Source organism: Panthera tigris, chromosome D1 (genome assembly GCF_018350195.1).
Source record: "Panthera tigris isolate Pti1 chromosome D1, P.tigris_Pti1_mat1.1, whole genome shotgun sequence".
NCBI lineage: Eukaryota > Metazoa > Chordata > Mammalia > Carnivora > Felidae > Panthera > Panthera tigris.
In genome coordinates, this window is record NC_056669.1 from 563,784 (window position 1) to 579,503 (window position 15,720).

Consider the following 15,720-nt stretch of genomic DNA (forward strand, 5'->3'; position numbering starts at 1 on the left):
TACAAATTTGTCCAGAGGGTAGATCTCCTGTTCTGTTCTTACCATAACTGGTTTTAGGAAAGAGCTCCTCTCCTATTAAACCTTAACTCTATCATAGTTTGATTGTGCCCCTTGTCTCAGACTTCTCTGATGCGCCTTCTGAAAGCCTGAGTCTAGAACAGCTCCCAGATCAGTATTCCTCAGAGCTGAATGGATATTGCCTTTATGCAATCGTCAAGACTTCGTTATCTGTATCACTGTCACGTGACAGAAATCCTGTGCTCCCCCTCTTTTTGCACTTGCTGATTTAACTCTCAGGCTGAAGCCCAGACCCTCAAAAGGAGGAGCCACGTCTTTGTATCCACAGTGCTAGACACACCGTAGATGCTCACAAATGTGTGTCAAACGACTGGATCCATGACTTCAAAAATCAGCTCTTTAGGAGTCAGCTCTGCTGCTCTCCACTGCCAATCTACTTCTAGCTTAGGACAGCGTCACCTTTATCTCCAGTACTGGGGGCGACTGTTCTCATGGCCAACACAGAGGAGTTCTTTATGACACAAGTACATGGAAGACTCTTAACTTAAAGTATCCAGGCTCCAGATCATGAGTTGCTGATTCATTAGCAAAATATAACACACATTTGAACACCTTTTTTCCTTCTAATCACTGTACATTCGTACCAAAGAATGCTGACACAGATAAAATCATAGCTGGTTGAAGTAAGGATACTTATACTCAGAATATGGTACAGTTTTAATATCCAGATTTTCAGGCATCCATCCCTATATTCCATGATGATAACAGGGAATTACTGAAGGCATTTAGGTAGTACTTTGTCCTTACTCTTATTACACACTCTATTTTCATATCACTTTTGAAGATTAAATGAGAAAATATCTCCAAGGTTCTATAGAGACTACTTGCAGGGGAAATCAGTTCATTAGCATTTTACAGCTGAGGCTGTCTAGGCTTCCAGAAGGGGTGTGACCTGTCCAAGATCACATAGAAAATGGCAGAATATGAACTGGAACCTAGATCCACCAGCATTCCCATGGTTTATTGCATTTTAGTTCTATCCAGTCTCCCCACCAAGACAATAGCAACATTGGAGCTGGGTCTGGGGTGTAGGGCTGTCCCCAGGGGAGCCTGGTGGGGCACAGTGACAGGATGTCTTTTCACGGCTCTGTGCCATGGCCAAGGCAGCATCTGAGAGCTGGGGTCGAATCAATAGATCATCATTAAGAGGACCTGAGATAGAAAGCCAGAGAGACTATCCAGCCAAGCTTTGGTCTACAAAGGGCTCAGCAAAGAGAAGAAACAGAGCACAGGCTGGAGAGGTGAGAACAGGGTGGAAGCACAGGCTGCAAGTCCACACCTGGAGGTCACTCTCAGCGGGAGGACACAGGTCTGTGCTGGGGGCAGTGGGCAGGTGGGTACCACGGACCAGATAACCTACAGATAAGCTGCTCCCATCTGCTGTAGCTGTCCTGCACAGGACAGTTAGGGGGAATCTTCCTCTTTACTGCTTTGAGAGCTCACATTCCCCAAAGCAGACAGACTGGAAAGCCACATTTTTGTTCTGTGTTTGGTTGCCCCAAAGTGCAAGGTAAAGTGTGCAAGCCTAACAAAGGAGAGAAGCAATTCCCTCAAGGCATATTTTCTAGAAAATTTTAAGTGAACAGTTAGTGAGCTCACTGACACAAGCCTTAGTCTCAGGTAGGTTTCCTGCCCTCGATCTACCCTCATAGCTTATCACAGATTGCATCCTTCCACTGATGAACTTGAAAATCAAATACATTTGCAGTGGGACACTGGAATGGGATTTTATTGCATGGCTACCGCTCAATTGCAATTTGAGTATTACTGGCCTGAAACCAGCTTTAATTCAAAACATTGTTTGAAACTAGGTCAGATGACATGTCACAGTAGTGGGCTTGGTCTCTACTTGTCTGCTTCAGGTTCTGTGACAAGTTGGCACGTGTTTTATGTCTAGTGTATCTGTCACCTTCTACATGATATACAGTTTCCTCAGTCAGAACAACATGGCACTGTCTTTGTTCTAGGTTATGTAACCATTAATAATTTATTTTATAAATAAAAATTTTGCTGACATTCCAACTCAGCAAATACTTCCATCCTCAGTGGGAAGGAAACGAAGTGGATGCTCTATAGTAGGGTTGGAAGAGCTAGGATATTGTGCTTCTCAGGCAAAATCTTGCCCACAAAGCAGTGAATGAAATTTATAGACTTTGATGTGATTTTGCCAGGGATGCGGAACTGATAGGTTTAAGGAACTGAAGAGTAAAAACTAAACTGAGAAGTTAGTGAGGCCAGAATTCTATAAATCTTTTTTGTTTTATAACAAAACAAAATTCTTAATAATTTTTGTTATTCTTATTTAATAATTTCAATAACCCTAAAATACAGTTATATTTATATCTACTTTAAAAATGGAAACAAAAAACAAAAAATCCGCAAGCTTCCTAAAAGTTAAGTAATTTGGTCAAGTTACCTGAAAGGACCAAGTTTTATTCAGGGCTTGATCTAGACCTGCCTGACTTCGTATGTGTGACAAAGCAGTGCAAGGTGACGTGCCAGGCACCATGGGCCACCCACCAGTACTCATCGTTTCCCCTTCCTTGATAAAGCCCAGTGTTGGTAAGGTGTCCACCCTCCCCACATCAGTGTGCAGGTCGGGGCATCCTCGTCTGTTACTCAAGGGCACCTGAATGGGCAGTCCTCACCACTCCTCTTGAAATGGCAGGGTAGAGCAGGAAAGCATCGCAGGTGTGGTGGTGACACATTAGGGGAAGTAGGGGTGGGGGTGAAAGGGCAGGGGGTGGGAAATGCTTTGGGGAAAATGTTTCCTCTTTCTTTACAGAGAATAAACAAGACACAATGGTCTTCATCTTTGGGATATAGAGTTGCTGGAGTTGCTGATCTATTAAGTAACCCTACAGTGCACTACCCCCCCCCCCCACAATTCCCTTCATGAGATAACACATGCCTGCATTCACCCTTGTTTAAATCCTGGTTTCTGTGTCTAGGAGCCGGAACACCCTAACTGGATCTGAGACCACATGCCCGGGCTCAACCAAGCTACCCCTTGTGGATTTCATGGCAAATGGAACAGAAGGTCCCAGACTGAAGCACATTCATCCAAACAGGGCAGGTAAAAGGATCGTTGTGGCCGGGACTTGTCACTGGTACTTGTAAGGCAAAAGGTTTAGGAAATCAGGGGCCAGCTGGTAGAGAGGCAGGAACATTTGTTGGAATAAAACCTGCAGCTCATAGCAAAGCAACCTGGCTCGTTTCCTACACAGAAGCAGAGCATGTAATGGGCACTCAGGACAGGTATCCCCGCCCGTCAAGCTGGGTCATCTACGAGGGAAGTAGAAAGGAATTACCTGGCATGGCTATGCTCATGTAATCCATCTTCCAAGAGTTTCTTCTGGGCAGCTATTTTTTTTTTTATATAAAAGAAAATTTTCAAAACCAATTATTCCCATGACCACTCTGCATTCATTGGCTTAGAGATGTAATTTAACGTATTAAACAGTGAATTAGTAGCAGTTTTAATATGTCTAATATCTCGGTGAAAATTCTGAGTTATTTAAGTCCTGGTTACAATATTCGTGCTGATTAGAGAGGGGTGGTGAGAGAGAGAGAGAGAGAGAGAGAGAGAGAGAGAGAGAGAGAGAGAGAGATTGAGAGAAGAAAGAGAGAAAACCTAACAAATTCTAAAGCTCAGTCAGTTCTTGTCACTAGTCACATCCCTTCTTTTCTCCCAGGATGCATAACAGAGAAACACACTTGCAGCATCTTATGATTCTATTCGTTAGAAACAAGAGAAATGCCCACCAAAAAACCCTGTGCAAAGGCACTGGAACAGCTCCCCTGGGGAAACTGGGTCACCATTAAAGTACAGACTCATACAAACGAATCAACATCCAATTACCATTATCTTCTTCCATGTTCCGATGTTTTTCCATTGGGGTTGACCATGAAAACAGGCCAGCTTCACAGCAGGCCCAAGAAAAACGAGGAAGATAGTGCACCCTGACTTAAAAAGGCATCTGGCCAGATATGATTCCCTGTAATTTTTTAAAGACATAAAAAGAAATACAAATAAATATTTTTAGGTAAACATTACATTTCCTCAGGTAATGGAAATGGTAGGCATAGTTCCCATCTAATAGTGAAGATAAGGCTACCCTACGACTCAGCAATCACACTAACAGGCATGTATGCAAAGAATACAAAAATACTGATTCAAAAAAAAGATGAAGATAAGGTAAGGAAGTTTTACTTATGCTTTCTAGTAATCTCTGATGAAATCAGGAATTGAACTCCTAGTGAAAAGCAAACCAAAGGAAGAGAGAAGAAACTTTTTAAATAAATAAAAGAGTTGTGTGGGGTTGGGGGGGGGGTGGACAGGAGCCCTAAAGATGAGATTATAATACAAATACACTAACCATTGGGTGGGATATTGTTTTTAACCCACATATAACTGAAAATTGTAATTCCTCTTACTAAGACAATTTAACTCAGAGGTGATGGAAGCCACTGTGACCTTGTCAAGTGGATCCCCAGGAGGAAGGATTCAATACCACGGCATGTATGCAATTATGTTTCCCACAGTTTTTCCCCAAGGTTTCTATAGCCTGTAGCTGTACTTCAAGACTATTAGACACAGGGCTCAAGTGGAGACTGATACCTAGACACCCAAAGCATCATTACAGTCTCACTGTTAGATGACAGCATCGGGAAACCAGAAAATAAAACAGTCCTGGCCAGGCTTAAAGCGGGTCCTCTAGGTCTACGGATCCATATGGTACTAACTTCCCTGATCACCAACTATATAACTAAAATAGTCATAAACCCCATGTCGGTTTCTTCACCTGTGGGGTGAGAGGCACCAATGGGAAGCTTCTGAAACTACTACCCTCCCCCAGCCAAGATGAAGGCATTTGGAGGTAAGCAAGGGCATCTTTAGTGCTCTTTAGAGACTTAAAAGATGCAGAGGAGCTAGTCTTTATTATGCTTCTTCCTGGCAGGCATGCCTGCAAGCTTAGAAGAACCAGGGGAGATTTGATCCTTCACATTAACAGTCTCTTCTGTTCTAAAAGATACATTTAAGATATAAATTTCCTTCTAAGGTGAATCGAGAATTCAAACTTAGAACAGCTTGAACACCATAAAATAAAACACTTATCTCAAGGAACACTGATTTAAGTCACCTCTCTGCTAAAAGACAATAATTATTGCATGACATCCCATTCTCAGGTTCCATTTCAATAAATGTTCATTGATCGCCCACCAATCAACGGTAGGTACTAGGTGTGCAACAATAAACTATGTAAGTCTGATTGAACTTTCAGAGTAAAGAGAAGCATGGAGAAGTAGTAAGGAATAGAGACCAGACAGCATACACCTACAATACAACAGACTGTGCTGTGCTGAGGTCCCAGGGAACACCTAAGCCAGCATCGGTGGATACGAGTGCGTGGTGATGAACCTGAGGAGAGGACAGGGGCACATGTTCCAGGAAAGGTGAGAAAACTGTTTCTGGCAGAAATGCCAACATAGGTAAAGACACAGAGGAAAGAAGCAGTGTGGTAGATGCCAGGGACAGTGAGAGGCAGCTGTTCTGGCCTCAAACTGCCAAGAGTAGCTTTCTCCTAGAGAAGTACTTCCGTGCATTGTGTGTTTCACTTGGAAGAGGAAGACTCTGGTGAGTAACTTGGAGAGAAGCAAGCGCGCAAAGCTCAGATCTTAGCACCTCACCCTCCCTCCTTTCCTCTTTCCCTTGCCCTCACTCCTTCTCACTCCTTCTTTCTCCGTATCTACCTCCTTTTGGGAAAGGGTGATTGCCTTACCTTTGTGTGATAAACCGATTAGAGCCCAGGCCAGCTTTTTTTTTTTTTTTAATGTTTATTTATCTTTGAGAGAAAGCGGGGGAGGGGCAGAGAGAGAGGGAGACACAGAATCAGAAACAGGCTCCAGGTTCCAAGCCTAGAACCATGAGATCGTGACCTGAGCCGAGGTCGGACACTTAACTGAGCCACGCAGGCATCCCGAGCCCCGGCCAGCTTTTTAGAGGCAGGTCCAAAGGCGTGTCTGTCTCTGGAAAGCATATCTGCTGTGCTGGCCTAGTGCCCCATCAGACTGGTGGTCCCCAAATCAAGGCTTGTGGAGAGAAGGTTTTAGGAAGGCTGGCAGGGGCTTTGAAGACATAATATCTAACCCGGTTGTTTCCTAAAAGTAAAACAAAGACTTTGATTTCTCACACCTTTGTGTATTTTCTCACCTGAGCCTCCCTGAGGGTAAAAGAGAGTTGAAATCTGATTAACCAGTATTCCTCTGAACCCCATCAGGTATTAGTACTGGTAGGATGTGAGCTCCTAAAGGGGGTTTTGAGAGAGATACCGCCAAGGTCAGGTAGACTCACCTTCACGGACACTAAAGCCATTGTCATTCACTACACTGTGGAAGGATTGACTTCAATCACAGTCCTGGCCCCTCATATCCTACCTGCTTCACTGATATTTAAACTTATAAACCTTAAATCCCAACTGACACCAACTACTTCACCCTCATCCCTCACAGGACTCACTTGTCAGCATCTCAAATCCTCCTTATTTTGAGGAGTAGATAGCAAAGCAAACAGTAGCAAAATCTGACCAAAATGGTGATGCAGGAGAGCCCCTCCTGCCCTCCACAGGGACAAGCAATTAGAAAGCTGCCTGGGAACAAAAACAGCACCAGGAGAATCTGAAGTCCACAGAAGAAACTTCAGCCACAACAATAGGAAACAAACAAACAAACAAACCTGAAAATAACCACACAAGAAGCAAAGGAATTTAGCTTCCTTGTGCCTACAGGTGCCATGAAGCTGGCACCGCTGGGCAGCAGGAGGGAACTCCCCAGTTAGACTCCCTAACCAGGGAAGGAAGCCGGCAGGCAGTGCAGAACAGCCGGCCTCAGCTCACCCAATTGAGCTAAGACAAAGCAGAGGGAGAGCCAGGAGCACCGGAGGGAAGTAGGGGCTCCCAAGAGCAGCCACCCAGTGGGAGCAGTCATGGCCCACCCAGCAGAAAGCCCAGTAGCTTTCACCGCTGAAAAAGAAAAGCAGTGGACAGCACAGTGGCTACAGACCCATGACAGTATTGAAAGTCCAGCTAGATCAATCAGCAAGAAAAAGGAAAGGCATCCAAATCAGAAAAGAAGTAGTCAAGTTGTCTTTGTAGACGATGTGATCTTACATAGCGAAAATCCTAAAAACTGTTGGAGCTAATCAATGAATTCAGTAGCTTCGGGAATCAAAATCAACATACAAAAACCAGTCGTATTTCTAAACACTAACAATAAAATATCTGAAAGAGAAATAAAGAAAACTATCCCATTTTCAATAGTATGAAAAACAATAAAATATGTGGGAATAAATTTAACCAAGGCAGGAAAAGATACCTACAATAAAAACTACAAGACTTTGACAAAAGAAACTGAAGAAGACACAAAAAAGGAAAGATGCTTCATGTTCACAGATCAGAAAAATTAATATTGTTAAAATTTCCACACTACCCAAAACCATCTTATAGACTCAATGCAATCCCTATCAAAATTCCAAGGACATTTTTCACAAAAATAGAACAAACAATTCTAAAATTTGTATGGGAAAAAAGACTCCAAATAGCAAAAGCAATTTTGAGGATAAAAACAAAAAAACAAAGCTTAAAACATCTGACTTCCTGATCTCAAACTATACTACAAAGCTGTAGTAATCAAAATAGTATATTGATAAAAACAGACCCACAGACCAAAAGAACAAAAATCGAGAGCCCAGAAATAAATATTTGTGTATGGTGTCAACTAATATTCAACAAGAGGGTCAAGGATAATGCGGGGGTGGGGGGGGGGGGGGGAGGAGATTATTTTTTAATCTGACACCAAAAGCACAAGCAATGAAAGCAAAAGTCAACAGATAGGACCACATCAAACTAAAAAGCTTCTGCAAGAGAAACTATCAACAAAAAGGCAGCCTATGTAATGGAAGAAAACACTGCAAATCATATATCTGATAAGGAATTATCCAATATATATAACAAACAACTCAATAACAACATCAACAACAAATCTAATTAAATAATAGGTAGAGGACCTGAATAGACATTTTCTAAGGAAGGCATGCAAATGGCCAACAGGCATGTAAAAAGGTACTGGACAGCACTCTTCATTGGGGAAATGCAAATCAAAACCATAATGAGACCAACATACACCAGTGAGAATGGCTGTCATCAAGAGGACAAGAAATAACCAGTGTTGAGAAGGACATCAAGAAAGGGACTCTTCATGGGGTTCCCGGGTGGCTCAGTCGGTTAAGCTTCTGACTTTGACTCCGGTCACGATCTCGCGGTCCGTGGGTTCGAGCCCCGCGTCGGGCTCTGTGCTGACAGCTCGGAGCCTGGAGCCTGTTTCAGACTCTGCGTCTCCCTCTCTCTCTGACCCACCCCGTTCATGCTGTATCTCTCTCTCAAAAGTAAATAAACATTAAAAACAATTAAGAAGAAAAGGGACTCCTCGTGCACTGTTGGTGGGAATGTAATTTGGTGCAGCCACTGTGGACAACAGTATGGGAATTCCTCAAAAATTTTAAATAGAACTAATAGATCATCCAGCAATCCTACTTCTTGGTATATGTGCAATGGAAATGAAACAGGATCTCAAAGAGACATGTTTTCATTGCAGCTTTATTCACAATAGCCAAGATAGAGACACAACCTAAGTGTCGTTCAGCAAATGCATGGATAAAGAAGGTGTGGTGTTCCCATCTGCAACAGAGCATCACCCAGCCATGAGAAAGAAGGACATCCTGCCATTTGCAACAGCATGGAAGGAACCTGAGGGCTTTGTGCTAAGTGAAGTAAGGCCAAGAAAGACAGTTACTGAATGATAGCAGTTGTATGTGGAATCTAGAAAAGCCAAGGCCCTAGAAACAAAGGGGAGAGTAGTGGTTACCAGGCACAAGGGGGCGAGGGGAATGGGGAGACGTTGGTCAAAGGGTACAAGCTTCCTTTATACAATGAATAAAATATGGGGAATTACCATACAGCATGGTGATATAGTTAACACTGCACTATATACTTCAAAGTCAGGAAAAGAGTTCTTAAATATTCTCTCCACAAAAAAAGAAAGGGTAATTATGCGATGTGATGCGAGTGTTAGCTAACAGTCTGATGGGAATCGTTCTGCAAGATAGAAATGTATCAAATCAGTCGTGTGCGCATTAAACGTATACAGTGTTACATGCAGTTGTACCTCATCAGAGCTGAAAAAATAAATAAACCAGCCAGTAGCTACGCAGGAATATTTATTCCCATGGTCTGTTCAACCTGTTTGAGTTTCAAGAGCTATTTGTCTCTATTTTTAGTAACAGCATATGTACCAGAAATCTATGAGAAATTATCCCTTTAATTTATATGACATACAATGAAGCAATCTCACTTCCTGGGAAATTTAATGGGTAAAATATTTTAATTTTGTTTCATCAAGTCTCCATAACCGACAAATGTACTGCAAATGGGTTTCATCTGTCACCAGTTAAGTTACCTTTGGAGAATTATTTTACCTTACTGTGCTTTGGTTTCTTCACGGGTAACAGAATAATATTACTTTCCTTCAGTGTTTGGTGAGGGTTAATAAAAATATATGTAGAAAGTCTAGCACTTTTCTGGCAGACAACAGTTCTCATTTGCTGAACACCATTATTACTAAGGTCTGGGGATGCTGGAGATGTTGGGAGAAAACAAAACAGCCAGGAGAGAGTCCCAGTAGGATTTATTACCCAAATGAACATAGCCTGTGGGTTCTAGAAGATTCACATAACTTGCAGGTGTCAGGTTGGGTCACTGCATGGATGGTGGGATAATTCTCCAGGTAGAAGTGAGCTAGGTTTTGAAGACCTTCAGTCTGAATATCCCTCAGTTATGAGAATGGATGTCACACAGATTCTGAGCTCAAGAGAGGGGTCTGAGCTGGAGATGAGGATGCAGGAGTTATCGTGTGTAGGTGACCAAGGAAGACACGTGCGTGGAGGAGTTGGGGCTGAGGGCTAAAGAGGGAGGCTTGGGGAACATGACATTTAGAAGATAAAAGAAGAAAGACAGCTTTGGACTCTTGCCCTGGAAAGAGTGTTAGACAACAGTCTGCTGGCCCACATGTGTGGGAAGCCCTAAAAAACTATCTTAAAGAAAAGGGAGAGAGGATCTGAAAGAAGCTGTTCAGATAAAACCACTTACTTCTCTGACTTCCAAAAACATAAACAAAAATCTAAATTGAGTCAACAGAACATACCATGTTCGAGAGAAGTGAGACAAACACACAAGCAAGTGAAACAGAGCTAGAAAGCACCACACACAAACCCACTCCCTCTTGTGTGCTCGGTCCTTGTCCTCCAACTGGGCACTGCAAGCCGGCACGTTTGAGGTTCACGCTAGAAAAGGACTTTGCAAAGGTAAGATGTTGTGACACGGAACGGGCCGCCTTTAGAGGTCCTGAGCTGCCAGTCCTGGAGAAGCTAGAGATTGAGGATACTTCGTCAGGGAGGTGTGTGAAGGTACTGTGTGATGGTTCATTTTGTGTGTCCATTTGACTGGGCCAAGGATGTGCAGGTGGGGGCGCCTGGGGGGCTCACTCGGTTGAGTGTCCAACTTTGGTTCAGGTCATGATCTCATGGTTCATGGGTATGAGCCCCACGTCGGGCTCTGTGCTGACAGCTCGGAGCCTGGAGCCTGCTTCGGATTCTCTGTCTCCCTCTCTGCCCCTCCCTTGCTCACACTCTGACTCTCTCTCTCAAAAATAAATAAACATTAAAAAAAAAAACAACAAAGGTCATGAATGCCACCTTCTAAAAAGGATGTGCAGGTGGCTGCTCACACATCATCTCCAGGTGTTTCTGTGTGGGTGCTTCCAGAAGAACTTAGCATCTGTCTCAACACACCTCATAAAGAAGACCCACCATCACCAGCATGGGCCCCAGGCTGCATCCAATCTACTGAGGGCCCAAACAGAGCAAAAAGGCAGGGACGGGAAATATTTGCTCCTCTGCTTAAGCTGAGACACCCATCTTCTATTGTCCTGGGATTCCAGCATTCCCAATCTCCAGGCCTTTGGACTCAGACTGCGACTCAGCCCTTGGCTGCCCTGGTCTTCAGGCCCATTTTCTTGGTTCTGGAACTTGCAGATGCTACATTGTAGGACTTCCCAGCCTCTGTGAGCATGTGAGCCAATCCCTTGTGGTGATGTCACTGCAGCCCACTGATTCTCTGTTGGAATGATGCTGCCTGTCGGGGGTGGGGGCAGATGATTATGTGTGAATATGTGTGAGTGGTTGTGGACATCACAAAGATTGGAGGGGCACTCTTGATTTTTAGTGATCAGGCACCACGGATGTGAGAAGTTCCACACTGGCTCAATTGATTGCAGAGAAGGTAAACTATGTGATTCTGAGGAAGAACTAATCACACAGCCTCATGAGAGATTGCTAATGCAATGATAGGAAGATTTCAATGAAATATCTACTCCATATAACATTTCGAGAAGAATCAATGATTTAGTAAAAGTTCCCAAAAGCAACTAGGAGTGTGTTGCAATTAACTGAATTTTCCTTGCAGCAGGATGAACATATTATGTGTAATAATAAAGCTTTTTTAATCACACATACTAGCTTTTATAAAGGAATAAAGAGTTTGCAAGGTAATGTTAATTTTCAAAATTACTTGAAATAGATAAAAAAGAATCATCAAAATTTAGGTGCTTAAAATCTTTATAAGTACTTCATAGAAAAAAATGTTTAATGCCTTTACATTAGAAAAACCAATGGAGCACCAGCGATCTTTAGCAATGTGAATGTGTAGCAAACTTTTGAAAAGCAGCACTGAGCATTTTGGAGATTCATTGCCTTGTTCGTTTACCACATTTAGTCACCAAGATTGTAAATGGGACGCTTCACAAATCAAGGAGTACTATTCAGCGCTATTAATACAATTAAGAGCAGTGTTGTAGACTCTGCAGTGACGTTGAAGAAGAGTTTGAATGTCTTAAACATGGAAATAAGGAGATTCTCTGAAGAAAATTGTTTAAAAGATTTTATTTACTATTTGACACTGTTGTTCATATTTTCACTCAAACAATGAAAAAATAGATATTAAAAATTGAAATAGTGTGACATGATATACATCTTTGATGTGTATTTGAAAAGTTAATGAGATTCTTACTTAAACGCAGAGAACCAAATCAACCTCAGCGAAGCAATGAGAATCATTTGGGGATTTAACCACAGACAATTTATTTATTACTTCAGTCACAGAGGATTTTCAAGTTTCATCTTTGTAGCAGTTAAGATAAGAATGAGCTCAAAGAAAATAAGGGGACAAATCAGTAATACTGTTCAAATAACTAGATTAGCCAAAGAGGACGACAACAACAACAAAGAACACTACTGCATTCAGATGCTATCACGTAATGACAGGTACAGTCTCTCCTGCAGGGTCCCAGCTAGGACAAGTGGGTGGATGACACACCTGAACTGAGTGACACAAGGAACACACAATGAATGATTCTCAAAGACATTGTTAGAGAGGAAAAAATCACAAGAGGTGCTTACTGACACTAGTAAAACTAAGGCATCAGCTAGCTAGCTCCACAATCAAAGTAATCATACTTGTTGACTTAGCGAGTGGGAAAAAACAGAAAATATGTGTGTGGGTCTTGCCCCCAGTTCCTGCCACAGAGCTCTGAAGCCCTTGACATTTCCTGAGTGATAGGATTGATTTTCTTCTAATCAGATGCCTCTCGTTGGGCTACCTGATGACTTCAGAATGAAGGCTGAGTACCAGAAAGACCAAGCCATGATTAGAAGCCAGGAACTTTTGCTCCGACTTCCATCCTCTGGGAAGGGGGAAGGAATAATGCAAATCCAATCAATACCCAAAGTGTTATGGATGGAAAAACTATACATATACATGTTTTATACTTATATTATTGTATTTCATATTTATATGTATATATATATTTGTCACTAGTACTTTTAGGCATTTACACTATGTGCTTAGGCATTTACACTATGTGCCATGTTCTATAATTAGTGGGTTTGATTACAATGTCCATGTTTTTATTCATTCTGGCATTACTTCTTTAAAATTACTGAAGGAAGGGCTTAGAAATAATTAAACATACTATAATATGCAATCAGGTAGGAAATTTATTGAAATCCTATGAAATCACTATAAATGTACATCTTGAAAAATGGTTAACGTAGGAAATACCCATACTATAAATCAATGATTAAAAAATACAAATGAAATTATATGTCCAATATGATCCCAAGTCTATAAATAAAAATGTACATGACCACAAAAAGACTGGAGGGAACTACAACGAATTATTAATGATGATACAATCTCAGAGTGGCAACATTACTTTTCTTCATATTTTTGAAAACATGACCTAACAAAAGTAGGGATAGAAGGGACATACCTCACCATCACAGAGGCCATATATGAAAGGCCCACAGTTAATATTATCCTCAATGAGGAAAAACTGAGAGCCTTCCCCTACAGTCAGTAATATGACCAGGGTGTCCACTCTCACCATTACTATTTAACACAGTACTGGAAGTCTGTGCTTCAGCAATCAGACAACAAAAAGAAATAAAAGGCATGCAAATCAGCAAGGAAGAAGTTAAATTTTCACTATTTGCAGATGACATGATATTTTATGTAGAAAACCTGAAAGACTTCACCAAAAAATTGCCAAAACTAATACATGAATTCAGCAAAGTCGCGAGATATAAAATCAACCAGCTGAAATCTGTTGCATTTCTATACACCAATAACATAGCAGCAGAAAAAGAAATCAAGGAATTGATCCCATTTGCAATTGCACCAAAAACAATAAAATACCTACGAATAAGCCTAATTAAAGAGGTAAAAGATCTGTATTCTGAAAAATATAGATGGCTTATGAGAGAAATTAAGAAAGACACAAAGAAATGGAAAAGCATTCCATGCTCATGGACTGAAATAATAACCATTGTTAAAATATCTATCCTACCCAAAGCAATCTACACATTTACTGAAATCTCTATCAAAGAGGTTCTGTATTCTTCACAGAGCTAGAACAATCCTAAAATTTGTATGGAACCACAAAAGACCCCAAATAGCCAAAGGAATCCTGAAAAAGAAAAACAAAACTGGAGGCATCACAATTTCAGACTTCAAGCTATTTACAAAGCTGTAATCATCAAGACAGTATGGTACTGGCACAAAAACAGACACTCAGATCAATGGAACAGAACAGAAAACCTAGAAATTGACCCACAAATATATGGTCAACTAATCTTTGACACAGCAGGAAAGAATATCCAATGGGAAAAAAAAGTATCTTCAAAAACTGGTGTTGGGAAAACAGGATGGAGACATGCAGAAGAATGAACCTGGACCACTTTCCTACACCATACACAAAAATTAATTCAAAATGGATGAAAGACCTAACTGTGAGACAGGAAACCATCAAAATCCTAGAGGAGACACAGGCAGCAACCTCTTTGACCTCGGCCAGAGAAACTTCTTACTAGACACAACGCTGAAGGCAAGGGAAACAAAAGCAAAAATGAACTGTTGGGACTTCATCAAGATAAAAAGCTTCTTCAGAGATAAGGAAACAACCAACAAAACTAAAATGCAACCGATGAATGGGAGAAGATATTTGCAAATGACATATCTGATAAAAGGCTAGTATCGAAAATATATAAAGAACTTATCAAACTCAACACCCAAAAAACAAACAACCCAGTGAAAAAATGGGCAGAAGACATGAATAGACATTTCTCCAAAGAAGACATCCAGATGGCTGACACATGAAAAGAAGTTCAACATCATTCATCATCAGGGAAATACAAATTAAAACCACAATGAGATACCACCACATACCTGTCAGAATGGCTAAAATTAACATCTCAGGATGTTAACAACAGATGTTGACAAGGACGCGGAGAAAGAGGAGCTCTCTTGCATTGTTGGTGGGAATGCAAACTGGTACAGCCACTCTGGAGAACAGTACGGAGGTTCCACAAAAAATCAAAAATATAATCATCCTACAATCTGGCAATTGCACTACTAGGTATTTTTACAAAGGATACAAAAATGCAGACACAAAGGGGCATGTGCACCCCCCCCCCCCAACGTTGATAGCATCACTATTGACAGTAGCCAAAGTATGGAAAGAGCTCCAGGGTCCATCAACTGATAAATGGGTAAAGAAGATGTGGTATATATCTGATGGAATATTACCCAGACATCAAAAAGAATGAAATCCTGCCATTTACTAGATGTGGATGGAGCTAGAAGAATGTATTATACTAAGCAAAATAAGTCAATCAGAGAAAGACAAATATATCATTTCACTCGTATGTGGAATTTAAGAAACAAAACAGATGATATAGGAAGGGGGTGGAAAGGGAGAGGGAAACAAACCACTGGAGGCTCTTAAATATGGAGAACAAACTGAAGGCTGATGGAGGGAGGAAGGTGGGGGATGCACTTAGATGGGTGTTGGGCATTAAGGACGGCGCTTGTGATGAGCACTGGGTGTTGCATGTGAATGACGAATCACTGAATTCTACTTCTGAAGCCAACAGTGCACTGTATGTTAACTAGAACTTAGGAAAACGTGTTATGT

At 41.5% G+C, this 15,720-nt stretch overlaps 2 long non-coding RNA genes across 4 annotated transcripts in view; one reads left to right on the plus strand and one right to left on the minus strand.

Moving 5' to 3' along the window:
- LOC122231166 overlaps positions 1 to 15,720 on the minus strand; it is a 70,952-nt gene that overhangs the window by 37,500 nt on the left and 17,732 nt on the right. Inside the window, exon 1 of one of the 2 annotated variants that reach the window (XR_006208340.1) lies at positions 3,941 to 4,012. The exons of the other annotated variant lie outside the window; for it this stretch is intronic. This is a non-coding gene — a long non-coding RNA (uncharacterized LOC122231166). Of the gene's footprint in view, positions 1 to 3,940; positions 4,013 to 15,720 lie in introns of those variants that run through there. 2 annotated transcript variants of the gene reach the window in all.
- Positions 1 to 15,720, plus strand: part of LOC122231164 — a 36,763-nt gene that overhangs the window by 3,101 nt on the left and 17,942 nt on the right. Inside the window, exons 2-4 of one of the 2 annotated variants that reach the window (XR_006208336.1) lie at positions 3,030 to 3,154; positions 5,364 to 5,535; positions 8,731 to 9,012. This is a non-coding gene — a long non-coding RNA (uncharacterized LOC122231164). Of the gene's footprint in view, positions 1 to 3,029; positions 3,155 to 5,363; positions 5,536 to 8,730; positions 9,013 to 15,720 lie in introns of those variants that run through there. The other variant, XR_006208337.1, reaches the window with a different exon arrangement.